Raw genomic sequence first — 18599 nt, forward strand, 5'->3', positions numbered from 1 at the left:
GATATTTAGTATTTTTACTTGAATAAACGTATAAAAAAGTGTAAGTCATTATCTCTTATTACGAGGGCGCTTTATCAAATTTTAAAGGAATTCTGTTAACTTTCTTGTGTTAGTATAATAAACGAACGTGCCTTATATTATATATCGACGATTCTTTTTTTTATAATTTGTTTTAAAAAATAACGCGTTAATTACGTTATTTAACATTAATCTTGAATGTACGCTAAAAACCCACACATTGAGGCTATTATCTTTTTGATTCCACATTATTTTTGCACGTAATGAAACTTTGCAGTTTAGTAAGTGTCATATTGCAATTGATATTTGATGGTGAATGGTCGTTATATATGTATAAACGTGATGGGGAAAATGTTTTCTAATAAATTAAAATAAACATAAATAAAGGTAATCCCGACATACATACGTTTACTTATTATTTGAATACGTATGCATAGATGTTTGCAGTGACAAATACTCGTACAAAGTTAAATTCACAACATGCTATAGAACAATCTATCAAAAAAAGAAGGGTAGTTAAACCATCCCTTGACAAGCATATGTGCACGCTTGTAATAAAAATGCCCCGTAAACAGGGCTGGATATACATACACAATAAGCTAGACAGGCGTTAGCTTATGGTCTCTAATTTCCAGAACCCCAAAAATTGTCGATTCGCGTTAAAAAGACCGTCGTATATTTTTAACGTAAGTATTTTCTTTGCTTACAATAGATCGATGTTGGTTTATTGGTTAATAAATTAATATGAAAAATCACTAGACTACCGATAACACTATTATTGAAATCTGTATGTAGATAACTAAGGGAGATATTAATGTTTAAACATTAGATATTTGAATAAAACGAAAAACGTGTGTGCTCATACGTCATCAAATTTCGATCATCGAACGTTTTATAACGTCATTTGGTTTATTGTCTATGGTTTATAGAGCTGTAACAGTAGTAGTGTGGATTGTTTATCTACTACTACACTACCGTTTGTGTTATACAAATATGAGGGGAAGGGGGGAGACGGGAGGACCATAGAGATCAACAAATAGAGCCGCCAATAATTTAGCAAGGTTACCAATATTAAAATGAGTCCACCATTTCTGTGATGTCATTCATTACCAACTTACGAAAACAAAGTATTTACGAAGGCGAATTTCCTACAAGAAAATGATGAATGAAAATATTGATAATATCAGCTGTTATAAAATCTTTTATAGGTTGAGTATGTTAAATTAGATATTCCTCCCGTCTGATAATGATCCATTTTAAGTGTGTATGATATTTTTTTTGTTTAAAATATTTGTTCTTTTTTAAAGAAAAGATTCCTTTCATTCAGGTATGTATGATGCACAATATATATTTTCTTGTTGGAATTAAAATTCCGTTCTGCGATTCTCCATCGGTTTATTTACGCGATCGATTGTTTCTGCTTGCATTTGTTAGCATTACGTTTTCTAAACAAACAGTCTAGTGTTTACTTATCGCTCGCACTGCTTACTTCTTGTCTTCGTAAACACGCTTCCAAGCATTACAAATGATGACAAATCGCTCACTCCTTTCAAGAACGTCATAAATCAAAAATCGTCAATTTTCAGTTGTGCATGTTTTCGAAATGCCCAGAAAATGTACTATATCCCAGCAAAAGCGGCATATTTTTAACATAATATTTACCCGCTACAGGGCAGAAAGTATTGTTATTGCATTTTGAAGAAAAGGTATTTTTTAATAATTTTTTTAAACATACTAAATATTTTTCAAATGGAGAAAAAACCTTCGGGTTTTACCTAAAAAGATCTGTTACACAGTAAAAAGTTCAGTAAGTGGCTTGATATTTATTTTTATTACATTGTATTATATTTCAAAACTTTAAAAACGTTCTACTGAAAAATCAAGTTTTTTGATTAATGACGTTCTTGAAAGGAGTGAGCGAAATACCGGAACTATAGTCAAAATTAAAACGCACCGAGATAATACTTGAATTGTCCAAGTGGTGGGTTGTTGTCCCACAAAATATTTCAAACTTTCAAAATTAGTATATAACGAAAGTTAAATTGGCAGTATGACGTCCTTGTGCCAACCCTAATATATGGAATAAAGAATGGAGTTCGAAAAAAAAGGGTGGAAGTAGACTAAATACAATCAAAATGCGATCTCTAAAACATTTATTTCTTAATTTGCAATTTTTTTTACTTAAATCTATTGTGACACGTGTTTCGATGCATTTGCATCATTTTCAATGACCATATGATTATGCGGAATGCATCTAAATACGTATCACAATAAATTTTAAGAAATAGTGGTATTTATTGATAGAACTTAAATTAAATATGGATAAATTTTACCACACAGTTACTGCTGAATCAATAAATCAAATTTTTGTATAGCCTCCCACCAATCTGATGATGTCGGTAACGACTTAACCTGGTCACTGGCCAATTTAAATAAATGTAAAAAAAACTACATAAGTACTTGTTTTTTTATTGATAAATAAAAAAATAGTTTTTTTAATGAAAGCTTATAACGTCAAGCATTGATTACTAGATTTGATTAAATTTTATTTAAATTTAAGAAGTTTCATGGCTAAGAAGGTAGGTCTTTTAAAAGTTTACATGTTCCTCGAGGATTTCAATATTCTCATAAGGGTCGTCCAATATAACTTTGACAAAGGTTTACAAAAACACAATTTGCGTATTTATATTTTAACATCGTTTCGCGTTTCTCTGACAAAGTTTTCCCCTCGTATTAGGAAAGTTCACCTTTTCCGGCGTATCGCATAATTGTTTAGGGTAGCAAATTAGCAAATAAATGATATCATTTTGTTTTATTTACGTCACATGATGAAATATTATTACATGAAATGAATTGCTTTCAAAAATATTTGAAGTGTAAGAGGAACATCATTAAGAATATTGCTTTTCGTTCAAATAAGTTTTCCATATTTCTCGATCCCCTATTTTATAAAGTGACTAAATTAGTAAATATCGCAACTTTTCAGACGACGTTCACGAGCATATTTCAGCATTCATTATTTATTGTTAAAACATCTCATATACAAAATATAAAGACGTTAAACTTGCCGTTGGAAGTAAAATACATTATGTTGAAGTTGAAGTCCTGCTCTGGAGCGAATTCATCCAATATGATCAATATTTTATTTTATTACAGGCAAGAAATTAATTGGTTAAAATTAATTTAATATTTTAAAACGCACTCTATTTATTTATCAGACACTAGATTATTCATGCATATTATATTATACATGCATATTATACAGTATCGAACAGATTGATTAAAATAAAACTTTTTTTCGTATTTCCAAAACCCTCTTAAAAAATGTTTTGGGGGTGTTCCTCGTACTATGGATCAGGGCTGTTTCTTTCAGTGACTGAAATGATGAATAGCGAGAACTATCACCCAATTTTACTGGAAAACATACTACCAGAGATACAAAAACGAAGGTCAAATGGTAATGGAATATTTCAGCAGGATTTAAGCCCCTGCCACAAATCCAAAAAAATGATGAAATTTTTCACACAAAAACAATGAACTTTATTGGACTGGTCAAGAATTGTGCCAGACATAATCCTAATTGAAAATCTATCCGCGATCTGTAAGAATTGGCTCTCCAAAACTGATTGCACTGCGGTGGAAAAGCTCATTTTGTCCATAATTCAGGTATCGTTTCGAGACGAAAAAAATGCATCCACGTGCCAAAACTTTGAAACAAAAAAATAATACATGCCAAGAAGAGTAAAATCTTTTATTTAGCCCAAATAAGATCATATAAAATATTAAAAGTCAAGTATTTAAAAAAAATAATTTCATACCGGCTCTCTCTTCTAATATATTGTATAATATACATGATATTTATGCACAATACATTTATGATTATGTGAACATCTACATATTTAAAAAGGTTATTTACCTAGTTATGCCAAATATGTAATATTTTAATTATCCAATTCTTAGTCATGAAAACGTTTGAAACTCGAAATAAAACAGGGAAATACTTGCAAAGTCGATAGCGTACCAGAGGAAGTCACTTTAAAATTCCAATGTCTTTTAGCTACGGGCAAGTGAAGTTACTTTATATGCACAGCACTTTTTTGGTCAGTCATTCCTTTGTTTAAGTGACTAGGAACTAGGAAGTCAACATTTCACTGTTCCAATCTTAAGTAGAACTTTTCCTTATCAGCCATGGAGGTTTCCTTTGCCGTGTTCAAAGTCCGTTACCTTTTTTTGACCTTCGGCAAAGTGCAGTTTTAATTGAGCGCAACGCGCATAAAAAATAGTTAAAACTACAATACGGTCATGTAATAAAATTTAGAAAAGGCTGAAAATGTTAATAATTCCAGTATGTAGAATGTTGGCATTTTTCGCATAATGATAGGAAAGAAATTACTGACTAATTAGACAGTAACCGTTTGTTGTGTAAAAACCGTAGATTTAATTGTTGAGTGTCGAGAGTTGTTTTCCAAGGCGAAAAGTTTTAGAACAATGCTTATTAGGATTAAGCACGAGTTTCTTGAAGGGTTTATTAAGAAAATATTATTTAGTACCGACTCTTATATTGTAAACACCGCTATGTTTTATACAATGTAACGCAATGAACGTTGCATGAAAATATACAAAGTCAACATACATTATTGTTTTCTACTCTTAAGAATGTAAAAGAATATAATTTTATCTGTACAAATATATAAATATTTAGAATTTGAGTAGTGTGGTTGTTAATAATGGGTAGAATTGGTGAATGTTACACGTGTGTAAAGTGATCACTTAAACCAGTCTATGACGGTCGTCAGCCCCGTAAATGCCCAGACTTCCATATTCTGCTACATCTTTGATGAGATGTCAAAAAATAATATGTAAATATAATATTGAAATATCTATAAATCTATTAATATGGCGGATCGAGCTTTTTATCCCGGATTGTCCATATCATAGTTTTCTTTCTAATTAAAATTATTTCTTATTAATATTTTTTAAATAAATATTCGTTTCAAAAAGTAATCTACGTCAAGAGATCTACGTTGTTTGTTTGTTGAGAATTAAATAAGTTGTTTTTAAATAATCCCGTTCGTTGATAAGGTGCCCTCGGAAATTGTTTTCCTGTAATGATATTGATTTCAAATACAATTATCGCTGATTATTCTTCCCTCCTTGTTAAAGGAAAGCGACAAAACATATAAATGACATAAAAGAATCACAACGGAAAATCAATTTGTGGGTAGGTTCATACTTTACGACTCCCTTAAGACAATCTGGGGGGTGGAAACGTTACATAGGACAGTTTTCTCATTTGGAGTTGTTTATCAAGTTAAAACATTTTAAACATTCTTTCGAATTCAATTGTTTTACATTTTGACATGAAATACGTAAAATAAAGAAAAAAAATACAAAGAAAAAATATGTCGCAGTCTAGATATTTACAGGGCTTTCGACCTGTCTTTGGCTGGTTTAAGTGTTCATTTTATGCACTTCTTACATTCTCTATGTATATATATATATATATATATATATATATATATATATATATATATATATATATATATATATATATACATATATATATATATATATATATATTTATATATATATATATATATATATATATATATATATATACATATATATATATATATATATATATATATACATATATATATATATATATATATATATATATATATATATATATATATATATATATATATATATATATAAGTTTAACCTTTATTTTGATTCTTTTACTATTTTTTAAAACATATACGAAAATTATTTACATACTCGACACCAACTGGTAAAGGTATAAGATATTAAGTAAACACATGTTTAAATAAACATGTTTAATAGACAGTCTAAATTAAACAGTTCCTAACTAAAATTCCTCAAAAATATTTCTTTGAAAATACTTTACTCGCGTTCTTCACGGAACTTCATATAATTAAATATTCTGTGTAACACTTACATTTTCCACCCATAAAATCTGCAATTTTCATACCTAGGATGCTTTTGTAATATTATAACCCTTTTTAACCCCTTTAAATTACCTAATATTAAACTTTTGATTTAACTTCAACACCTTAATCTGTCTCGAGTAAAGCTAGGCTGTTCCGGGGTCGGGAGTCGAGATGAAGGGATGGGTCTTTGGTAAACAACAACCGGACCGGCTTGATTAGTTCAACATTCCGAGTGAATTCTACTTGTCGTTAGCCGGAACAACCCCTTCGAGGGACGTGTGACATCTTTCATTACGCAATCTCGTTCACCCTTCGTTTTAAAGTTATTCCGTAAAATATGAAATGAAAAATACCGCCTTTATTTTACGCAAAGTATCCTCTTTCCTTTCTGCAGTCATTTTCTGGATGAAAGGGGAGTTATGAAAAGAATTCGGGGTAATGTAGAGGATAAAGGGTGTGATTCCGTTGCAAAAGCAAAGCTTACGCTGAGAATAAAACACCGCTTCTTTACGCTACCGTGCGCAAATATTTTCGTGCAGTAAGCTCACTATGAACTCCACCTAATTGACAAAGCGAAAATTGAGAAAATGAAGAACACGGGTAAAGGGGGAATTCACGTTATACGCGTTATATGACTCCAGCATATAATTACATAGCGTTTTTTATGTCTGTGCCTCGGTATTTTGAAATTTATTTTATAAATGAAAATAACATGCCGTAGAAACTTTAGGGTTCTTGGCTGGGGTAATCATCATTAAAATTACACCCGGCTTGAATATTCAGTACTTTGCATGATGCAAATTAAAATATTGTCATATATTAACTTCTTTTATCATTATACAATGACAGCGCCTACGGAAATCTTGTCAACGGCATTTTAGTATAGATGATTTACATAGTTTCAAATTCAAACTATTTCAATGTTGGCACTTAATAATACTTACACAAGTTAATAGTCAAAACAAGGATGAATAAAGCTGGAATTATAAATCAGATAAAACTTTCTTAATCAATTAAAATTTAATTTAAATTTATTTGTACTTACCTAAACAATAAATATACTCTTATATCTGTAGATATAATTAATTTAGAGATATTCTAATCGCTTCTATGAATATATTGTATCATCAAACAATGTGTGAATTTGTGAATTCATAGTCATTAATTGTCTACACACAGTCAGTAGTTATGATTAGGTATTTCAAGTTTTAAAACGAAAAAAAAATGTATAAAAAGTACAGTATGACTAGAAGATTAAGATTTTCTTTAAAATTAACTATGACAAATTACAACTTCTAAAAAGGCAAATCGAAAAATTCTTACTTTATGCCTATTGATTAGATTGTTACATAGTTCTTTAAATTTCTTTTGCACTTTTTTTTGTATTTGTATATAATCTTTACAATTTTTGCTATCAATAAAAGTTTTTTTAAATTTTCTCCTATACATAGAAGAAAAACAGTCGACGATACAAATCTTTTTCTTGTCTTTTCCACTTTTTTAATGTATGATTTTATTAATCAACAAAATATTTTAAAAACATGAAGTCACTTGATTGTACCTCAAGATGTCAATAAATTGTACCTCAAGATGTTACATGAAATAAATTTTAAAAGGATGAATATTGAAAATAAATGGAATTTTTGCCACTTCACACATGGGAGTACAGTTTTTGTTACACTTCTAATTTAATATTTTTAAAATTGAAATAAATATTTATATGAGTTGAAGTTTTTTGTAGAAAGTGCAATTTGATTCAGTTTATTACTAACATATGCGGATGTAAGCTAGGGATGCGAAGATTAAATTTATTTATTATTACATAACATAAAATATTGAGATAAACCGGCATATCGATGTATAGGGAAATGACCGTCGCATGTTTGGTCATAAAATAAGACATTAAATTAATAGGTTTCCTCATAACAGGTCTGACACGGCGAAATAATTCTGTAGAAATACTCGATTCCGTATTATTTACGATGATTAGCTCAGCTCTGAATGTTTTTCAGTTGTATTTTTCAGAATATTTAATTAGGGTCAAACGATTCACTAGAATAAGAATTACTTTCCAGTAGAATTAGGTGATACTTCTCGCTATTCATCATCTCAGTCACCGAAAGAAGCAGCCCTGGTCCACAATACGAGGAACACCCCCAAAACATTTTTTTGTAGGGTGTTGAAAATTCGAAAAAAAAATTGTTTCAGTTAATCTGTTCGATACTGTTTAAATATTTATATTTATAAATAAACGTATACACTTAAATTCACATAAATTATTGTTTATATTTTTTCCTTAGTGAAAACTAATATGTATTTTTTAAATCCCTTAAATAACATGCACATCTCATGAATTCTCTAACTAACTAACTAACAATCATAAAAGAAACTGCCATCATAGAAATAACAGAAAATTCTTTTAAATGCACATTTCATCCTTTGACTCAATATTCTTCCGTTCACCTATAGAAAAACTTATAGGTTATTTGGGGTGAAAAAAATGTTAAGAAAAACGTATGCGTGAATGTTAGCTCTCTAATATGGGAATCATCTGGGAGTTGTAAGAAAAAATAAAATACACATGTAGGTGCCGTGCGGATGCATATATCAGAGATTCCATGTGTGTGGTATAGGTCCCCTAGGATGCTGTAGAAGTCTAGGTGGCTACTTGTCTCAAGGGTTGTATTACAAGTGCGTTATCTTCGTAGCGTCGATATATTTGACTTTATTTCTGGGCTTTCCAACGACTTATATTTTGAAAACGGTTATCCATGCGTGTATTATCAGGAAATAAATGTTTTCGAAAATTATAACTGTACATGGTCTCAACAGAAACCAATAATGATTCTTTTAACCCTCATTCTTACTCGATTGTGGAAAAGGCATTGCATCGTAGAGATGCAGTGTTATTTTGATCGTTTATTGAATGCAGGCAAGGAGATCAGCGTTGCGCTTAATTTGATTGCACTCATTGGACTTATAACCTGGTAACGTTCACTATTCTGCGTATAATTGAATATATTTATTACATTAATTCTTGAAACCTGTATATTTGCAATGGTCTTAGATCTTTCCATTGCATATATACAAGTTTCAAGAATTAATACAAAATGTATGTTCACATTATCACTTTATACGATTATGAAACGTTCACAGAACGGTGAACGTTACACAAGCTTATAAAGTGATCGTTTAAGCCCGCCAAATACCAGGTCATAAGCCCTGGGATGCTCAGACAGATGCCATCTTCGTTCATAACAAAAAGGGAAGAACGACACATGTTTCATTCTTTCTTCACTCATTCGATTCACATGCCCAAACGATCTCAACATACCTTCCTTAATTTTTATCGATAATGTTTATTTCAGCCTTGAATTCATTCCTTATATCACCCTTTGAACATCTTTCATACAACCTGCGATACAAGCAAGACAAGACAACAAAGAATTAAAACCATATTTAGAAAAATTGAGATTGAGAAACTGCACTTCATTTGAGTATTTCAGAGTCCACAGGTTAGAACTGGTTAGAATTTAACTAGACCCAGTAAGAAAAAGCCTTCGTAGTATAATGGTCAGCAAGTTTGGCTACCGTACTGTAGTTCCCGGGTTCAATTCCCAGGGGGGGTCAAATAAATATAAGTGATTTTTCCACTCTATGTAATATTTATTCAATACTACCCTGGACTGGTACCTGAAGCGGAGGGCTGATCACCATTCCTTCGTGGGTTAATGATCAAGATAACACTGCAATGAAGATGCAGTATCCTATGCACCATTGGGTGTGGATGAGGGTTTGAAGAAGGAAAAGCACACCAGCAAAACCATATAATGTTTTCATGATAGAAACTTAGTCAATATTTTCTCTATATTTTTGCAGATAACAGATTTTTGATACTGACTGAAATAGGGATTAGCCTACTTTCATCACTGTATTATCTCTTCACCGTAGTACTCTCTGTGCCTTATGCAGACAGGTGAAAGGTTTTTCAGCACCCCACAATTCTGCTACTAACACACTCAATCACTTTTTATCCCTTCCTGAAACCCTTTATTCATCCCCTCTTTTGAAAAAAATTCAAACAGAATAAAATATTTCAACTTGAATTCTTTATTATTCAAAACACCTCTTTCACAGCTCATAATCTTCGCCACCAAAAATTCAATGTAAAATAATAAATAAATGTCTTAATTGGAAGAATTCGTTTAAGTTACAAAAACAACGCTGTCTATTTTATTATTATGAATGTCTGCATCAAATGTTTTTACGATTTTCAAATAGTATTTTTAAGATTTTTCAATATTAACAATGTTTTATATATCTCGCAATAACTTATTGATTTCAAAGCTTTATTTATTTATTTTATTTATTTAATAAAACATTAAAAACGACATATTGAAATTAATTTAATGAAGAGTATTTTTATGTAAATAGTAGCACATATTGAAAGCTACGATTATGTAAATAAAAATGAAACACTTGTGTAATACAACTTGAGTTTTATTACATTACACACGACTAGTTTTCATTTCAGTAGATAAAAACATCTGTAGTTTTCGAAACTAATCGTGTGTAATTAAATGAAACTCATTAAGTGGTATTATATTTAATAATATAATATAAAACCCTTATCCGCGCCCCAATGGTGCATAGGGCACTACGTCATAAAAACGCAGTGTTATCTTGATCGTTTACACATGAAGGAAAAGTGATCAGCCCTCCGCTTCAAGTACCAGTCCAGGGTAATATTGAATAAATATTACAGTGAAAAAAACACTCATATTTATTTTTACCCCCCCTGGGAATCAAACCCGGGTCCTTCAGAACAGTAGCCGAGCGTGCTGACCATTACACTACGGAGGCGGACATTATATTTACGGTATTATATTTACAAGGGTTTAGTTATTTTAAAATATTTAAAATGTCATTCCACAAAGTAAATGCCGAATCAATAAAAAATCTAAAAACTACAATTGTCTAACGTAGTGAAACATATAAAATAAAAGAATAAAAAAGGTTGGACATCAATTCATTGTGAAACGTGGTAGAAAAAATATTAAGACATCGTTAATACCGCAGGAAAGTCCAATAAATCACAGTGTAACGGTTCAAAAGGAAATCATACTTTGAGTCTCATTTCACTGCATACGTCACTACACATTCTTGGGTATATTTCTGCAACTGATTCCAAATTATTTACATAATGGTATTCAAAGCACCGTTCATTTTCTTCTCCTAGGTCATTTCTCTTATATAACCTGTTTCTCTTCCTCAACCCTCACATACATTCTCACAAATTTCCTTCCCCTCTTCCACTCAACCATTGCCATTAAAATAAACCCCTTTATTGCGAGCGGAGAACAAATGCGGTACTTAAACCGAATTAGAGTCTTTGGTGTATTCGTATTTTTTTTTACCAAAACGTAGCGCAGTGGTTAGATTGTTGTAATGGGGACTGTTAAGTTCCAATTTGTCTCTCGTGATTAACATTTTCTAATTTACATATCCAATCCATATACGGTAATACCTTGTATACTGCAACAAAGGTGCTACTATGTGAAACTGAACTTAATTTAACACACACTAACAAAATTCTTCCATTATTAGTAATACTCGTATACCTTCATAAGGACCTTCACAGAATACATACCAATTCAATGAATTAAGAAACGAAACTCAACCAAATCATCTTAATGGGTAAAAATACACGAAGAATACATATTATTTATTGATTCGGCATTAACTTTGTGGAATGACATGATTATTTTATTAAAATTAAACACTTGTTAAACAACTTAATCGAGTTTTGTTTTATTTACGACTAGTTTCGAAAACGATAATTGTTTTCATCTTCTGGTACAAATTAAAACAATTGTCGTTTTCGAAACTAGTCGTAAATAAAATAAAAATCGATTAAGTCGAAGAATACATGTTCACTCTATATATATCCTGTTTTGAACCACTGTATTTCTGGTGTAAAAAGTACTTTGCATTTTTGAAAACTTGTTCTTATCTAGACTCTTAACTGTAAACTGTAAACTCCAGACTTCTTTATGAATATTAAAGCATCGTTCTGACATGTTGGCATTTTATAAAAACACCACCGTCTTATTTCAACGATGAATTATGTGAAGTTAACATCTTTACAGTATACTTTTTGTATCTTATAGTGCTTATATTAACCCTTAGAGTCAAGATGATTCAAGTTTTGAGTTTTTTTTTACCCTCAGGTAAACATGAACCATTACATACAGAGTTTTCTAATACAGACGGCTCAGTGCATACATTTATTTTTGAACTCACAATATTTCTTGGAAAAAATATTTTTAAAACAAATATTTAGAAGCTAAACTGGCAGTGCACAACGGAGTCTTGGTTCCAACTCGAATGTATGGAAGTGAAACATGGAGTTGGCAAAAGAAGGATAAAAGTAGACTAAATGCAGTCGAAATGCGATCTCTCAGAAGAATGTGTAACAAAACGATGTATGATAGATGTGCGAATAGTGAAATAAGGAAGGAATGCAAAGCTGAGATAAGCATTATGGATAAAATTAAGAAAGGTGTGTTGAGATGGTTTGGACATGTAGAACGAATGAGTGATGAAAGAACGGTAAAACAAATTTATGAGGCGAATGTTAGCGGGAAAAGAAGCAGAGGAAGACCGAGAAAAACATGGCACGATCAGGTATGCCAAATACTTGAAAGTGGTCAGGTTAGGAGTCGTAACAATCGGCGGGTATGTATGAAGAGATGCATGAACGTGGAAGAGGCGAAGAATGTTTGCAAGGACAGAGTGGTGTGGCGCTCTATTCTCTCTGCCTACCCCTGCGGGGAAGCGGCGTGATGGTTAGTTAGTTAGTTAGTTTAAAACAAATATTTAAAAATAAGAAAAATTATTTAGTTATGTGTCTGCGTATATGTTATAGAATTTTTCATTCTGTAGTGTATCCAATTTCAGTTCCTGAAATAAAAATGAAGAAAAAAATGAAAACATGCTACATAGGTATTTAAAAAAATGCTATTTATACTAATATCTACTAATAATACCTAATAATACTTAATTATACAAATATCTATCCGTCTCTGTAGCGTAATGGTCAGCACGCTCGGCTACCGTTTTGGAGGTCCCGGGCTCGATTTCCAGGGGGGGGGGGTCAAATAAATATAAGTGATTTTTTTTCACTCTAATATTTATTTAATATTACCCTTTACTGGTACCTGAAGTGGAGGGCTGATCAAATTTCATCGTGTTCCTCATGTCAAATTTCCTCATGTGTTAACGATCATGATAACACTGCGTTTATATGATGCATTGCCCTATGCACCATTATAGTGCGAATACGGGATTGAAGACTTATACCAATTACTATTTGAAACTAGAACACAATTTCAGCATATTTCATGTCATTTATGTTTTAAAATTTCGTTTACAAGTCCGTAAGAATATGACATTTAATAAGGGTGGTATGTGTATTACATACAAACATAAAAAATAGCAGTTTTTATCAAAGTATCATAACTTTCCAATTTCCCCAGACAAAATATGAGACAAAGGCCGTTATTCAATTCCATGCACCCCCCACATTCTCTCAGAATTCTAAAACAGTAGTTTGACAGTTACCGTTGCGCGTGATCAGAATGTAATTATGTTACTGTGTTTTCCCACCCGACCGACCCCTTCAATCTAACGTACTCGCATGCATAGGTAGATATATAGTATTTACACCCTGTATGGTCGATTGAACCGACTAAATAAGCTAGACTAAATGCCTATCTTAGAAGTGAATTTTCGATCTGGCATTTTTTTAAAGAGAATTATTTGTTTTTTTTTATTATTTACAAAAATACTTCAATTTCAAACTATTTATATGTGCCTAAGCGGCTTATTATTAGAAAAAGTCTGTAGAGTCCGTGTTCTGTGGTAGAGCCCGCGACACTTACCACGGAACTACAACTCGACATTGTTTTTCCAGAGGTATATTTTCAGTCACAATAACAAAAAATCGACTTCTTCTTCTTTATCATCTTGTTGTAGGCCTTGTGGCCTGTTTTTAAGAGGGATTAGCCTCCTGCGATGTCGATTCCCAGCTATCAACCCATCTCTTTGGTGGTCTGCCCGGGAGTCGTCTACTATGGGGTTGACCGTATAGTGCGATGTGGGGGAGTCTGGATGGTTCCACTATCCTCACATGCGCACACCATTGTCTCCTTCGTTGTCTTCCCCACCTAACGACATCTTCGATCTCGCATATTTCCCTGATCCTGGCATTTCTTATTCTATCTGGAAGACTCTTGCCTGATATGCTTCTTAGAGTCTTCATTTCTGACATTCTTATCGCGTTTTTTGTGGCAACGGTGTTTCGTTAAAAAATCACTTAATAGTTTTTATTACTACATCGTAGAATGCTACGCATTCTATGGACCGATATGTGACCAACGCAAATGTGCTCCAAAGAGCAAGAGCAGGGAGACAGTTGCTGACTGATATCAAGGTCCGGAAGGTGTCCTATCTGGGGCATATCTGCTAAGAAGGAGAAGTATAAGTTTAATCATAAAAGGCAAAATAGAGGGTCGACGAGGTGTGGGCAGAAGACAAATCTCCTGGCTCCAGAATATACGAGATTGGACGGGGATCAGGCCTGTCGAGGCGCTGTTCAGAGCTGCCCAAGACAAGGACAATTACTCTCAAGTGATAGCCGACGTCAGGGGGATCTGACATGACTCGCACAAAAGAAGAAGAACTTTATACTCAAAATAAAAACTGTGAAGGTTACATTTAATCCTGGTATTTTGCGAATACTCGATTTTAGTTATTTTTTAATTTATCGGAGCCAATTTAAATGCGATAATAAAACTCAGTTTAGATAATTAAACGTCCTTATAACGACTAACCGACAATTGTAACCAAAAACGAGTATCAATACCATTGTAAAAAGTTTTTAAAGTTCTGTGTATTGGTGAAACCCACTAAGCGATACGATACTTTATTATCAAGTTTACTTGTGATAAGAACGTTAATTAAATACGCACTTCAGGTTTAATTGTTTACGAATTTTTTTTCTTTTATTGGTAAAAATACAACAATTATAGGTAGAAATATCTTATATATTTGTACTGCTTATTTAAAAGGGTATATTCAATTATTGTTAGGAATTTTATCCGCTTCCGTAGTGTAATAGTCAGCACGCTCGGCTACCGTTCTGGAGGTCCCGGGTTCGATTCCCAAGGGGGGTAAAATAAATATAAGTGATTTTTTTCACTGTCATATTTATTCAATATTACCCTGAACTGGTACCTGAAGCGGAGGGCTGATCACCTTTCCTTCATGTGTAAACGATCAAGATAACACTGCGTTTATATGACGCAGTGCCCTATGCACCATTAGGGTGCGAATAAGGGTTTATTATTATATTCAATTAACTTTGAAGTGAGACAACTCCAGATTTTTTTATTTTTTAACAAAAAAAAAACGATTTGGATGACAAAATCACTGTCATTGAGTTCATTTTGCACTCAAACTATAAAACATTCAGTAACTCATTATCAACAATGATATGTTTATCTTAGGTTTGTTACATTGGCACCCTGTAATGTGATAAAGGTGACAGAAATTACATACTTACGGGATCAGGTTAAAGACATTAGTTAGGAAAAAGGTATAAAGTAGTCACCATACCTAAAAAAAATGCTGTGGACATTGTCAGGATGATATATAAATGCTTTTTGTACACTTATTTGGGGAGGTATATTTCCATTGTACCACTTTGCTTTTCAGAAGTACATAATTGCGGAAAACCATTCGAAAACTCGCGAAACAACGAAACAACCGCAACCGAACACACGAATGACCGGAAATGTAGGAAAGCGATTAATCATTACATGTGTGCTAACCACGTGAATGTTGCCGACACGTACCAAACATTTGTGTTAAAAGTTATCCACGTCATGGATCGGACATTGCAAATCTGTTATGTCGTTTACACTGTGAGATTTTTATTACCATGCACTTAAAGTGAAAACAAATTACTATCAAAAAAACGAATTTTCCAGATAATCATACTAGCGGACTAATTGGAATACGAGTATACCTAAGTATCTGTAATAATATGCATTGAAAAAAAAATTGCTGACAGATTGCGACAGACAAAAACCAATTTGGCAAAGGTACTTCAGTTTTGAGAAAAACTTAAATCCATAACTTAAAATGTTGTTTTTTCAAAGCAACACGATTATTTTGAGTGTAATATTATGAGACGTATTTTTTATTATTCTTAACTTGTAACAGTAACAAAGAATTAAAATAAAACTTACAACAGAAACAATAAAAGTGTGACTGAGTTTCCATACACGTGGTTTATGAAGAGATATTATTACTTACGATTTAAAATTGTTGTGATTTTTTTTTGTAAAACAGATTAATTAAAATTCAATGAAATAATTGTTATATACTATACATATATGTGCGTATATTGAGATAAACGACAGTATCTTGTAATTTTTAAAATGTTTATCTTTTTTGTATATAAAATGTTATGAAATAGCACATAATACATATGTAATGGTATTTATACTCCCGTAATTAATTTTTTGATTCCATAATATTGAGTTGTTCGTAGTTATGGAGAATTTGACTCCCCTATCTTTGATGGCTCTAAATCATAAAGATTTGAGAAAAAAAACTAGTTATATTAATAATAAACTACCAATAAAAGTATTTTCAAAGTTTTATTTCATTATTTTCACTCTGGTATGCTCCCAATGAAGATTTTTTACAATATAACTATCGCATGATGTTGTTTTAGCTAAGTGTCGTAGTAAATTAATTATAGCGGTAATATGGGTAGCGTAGTGTAACGTGCCTACAACCAATTTAATAATGCTTCCCTCCCTCTCCAATAGCAGTTTAATGACTTTCTGCATTAAACTGCAAAATGCATTTTTTTCCTTTTATGATAAAATCAAATTCACCCTTAAAACGTCACTAAAGGCATGAAACATTATAGCTCGTAAAATGGGTGTCACAAAGATATCACCTTTAAGTGGTGGGACCATTATTTGTTCCTTTGTAAGGTATTACAACGTTTTCAATTTCAGGATATGAAAGGGTACATTAAATCATGGGGTCAAAAGGCTCTGCAAACTAAAGGATTTTACTTCGATATCATTAAACTATCGCGACTTTTAAAGGATTTTATTAATGTACCCGCTACGGGTAATGTTGAAACCTTTTTCACACTCACGAGACACTTAGCTAAATCCAAGCTTAAAGCAACACCCAGGTAAATATAAAACTAGTTATTTACATAATTTAAACATTGTTTTTTTTAATCGAAGGTCTCTGGTTTCGTAAGTTTATAAACTTTTTGGGGTTTCAGCCATTTATAATTTGACTATCGTTAGAATTAAGAAGAAAATTAGAAGAGAGTAGTGTAACTTTAATTATTCTTCTAACCCTTACCTACACTCGATGGCGCATAGAACACCGCATCATTTACAAAAAATAATTGTCAATTACATAATAATTATTTTGGTAACTATGAATTTAAATACCAACTTCACTTTTATATACTGTGAAGTCGAAAATTCCCTGAGATATTTTTGATAGCAATAACAATCGTAATTATTTTTTTAGTGGTATACGTAAAATAAAATACTGTATGACGTAAATAAATACTGTCTGTATTTGAAACATCTTTTATTTGTAATATTGAATGTACTTGATATTTCAAACAATAAAAGTCTATATTTTAGAAAAGGTCTATTATTTTGATATTGTTATTTTCCCCGTTTTTATCGTTACTGACAAGCTTTCACATCAAATTCTATAAATTTATCTTTTCAGTCTGCGTTTACGTGAAATTTTGGTTTTCTCAGAAACATAACTATGGATTACCTTTCAACATCAACTATTTCACTATTTGTATTGGACCCTAGAGCTAAAAGGTTAACCCTTATCAATTGAGAAAAAAACATTTTTTTAAAAGGATTACATTACGTACCCAAATTTGATGATTTTTGTTTTGTAGTTTATATTAACTTCAATAGAATACGTACATTGTATATTAAAATGTAAAATACACGTAACGATGTCAATGAATATATATACATATATATATATATATATATATATATATATATATATATATATATATATATATATATATATATATATATATATATATATATATATATATATATATAATATATATATATATATATATATATATATATATATATATATATATATATATATATATATATATATATATATATATATATATTATATATATATATATATATATATATATATATATATATATATATATATATATATATATATATATATATATATATATATATATAAATATATATATATATATATACATATATATAAAACATATGTATGAATTTGGTTCTTGTCTTTGTAACAGATTCCACTGGTCTCTGTTTTATATTGTATTTTTGTGTATCAAGACAGATTAGAGCTAATGAAATATATATCACTAGTAAATTATTGCCATATTTTGTATTTCATAGTAGAAAATAAGCAATGAATTATCGTATAGATAGCTTTAACAATGATATTTAAATAATATTATGTAGGTACTTTTATCTTTGAAACATT

The sequence above is a fragment of the Brachycentrus maculatus genome, unplaced genomic scaffold (genome assembly GCF_059751285.1).
Source record: "Brachycentrus maculatus isolate JH-2025_06_01 unplaced genomic scaffold, ASM5975128v1 h1tg000334l, whole genome shotgun sequence".
Classification (NCBI taxonomy): domain Eukaryota; kingdom Metazoa; phylum Arthropoda; class Insecta; order Trichoptera; family Brachycentridae; genus Brachycentrus; species Brachycentrus maculatus.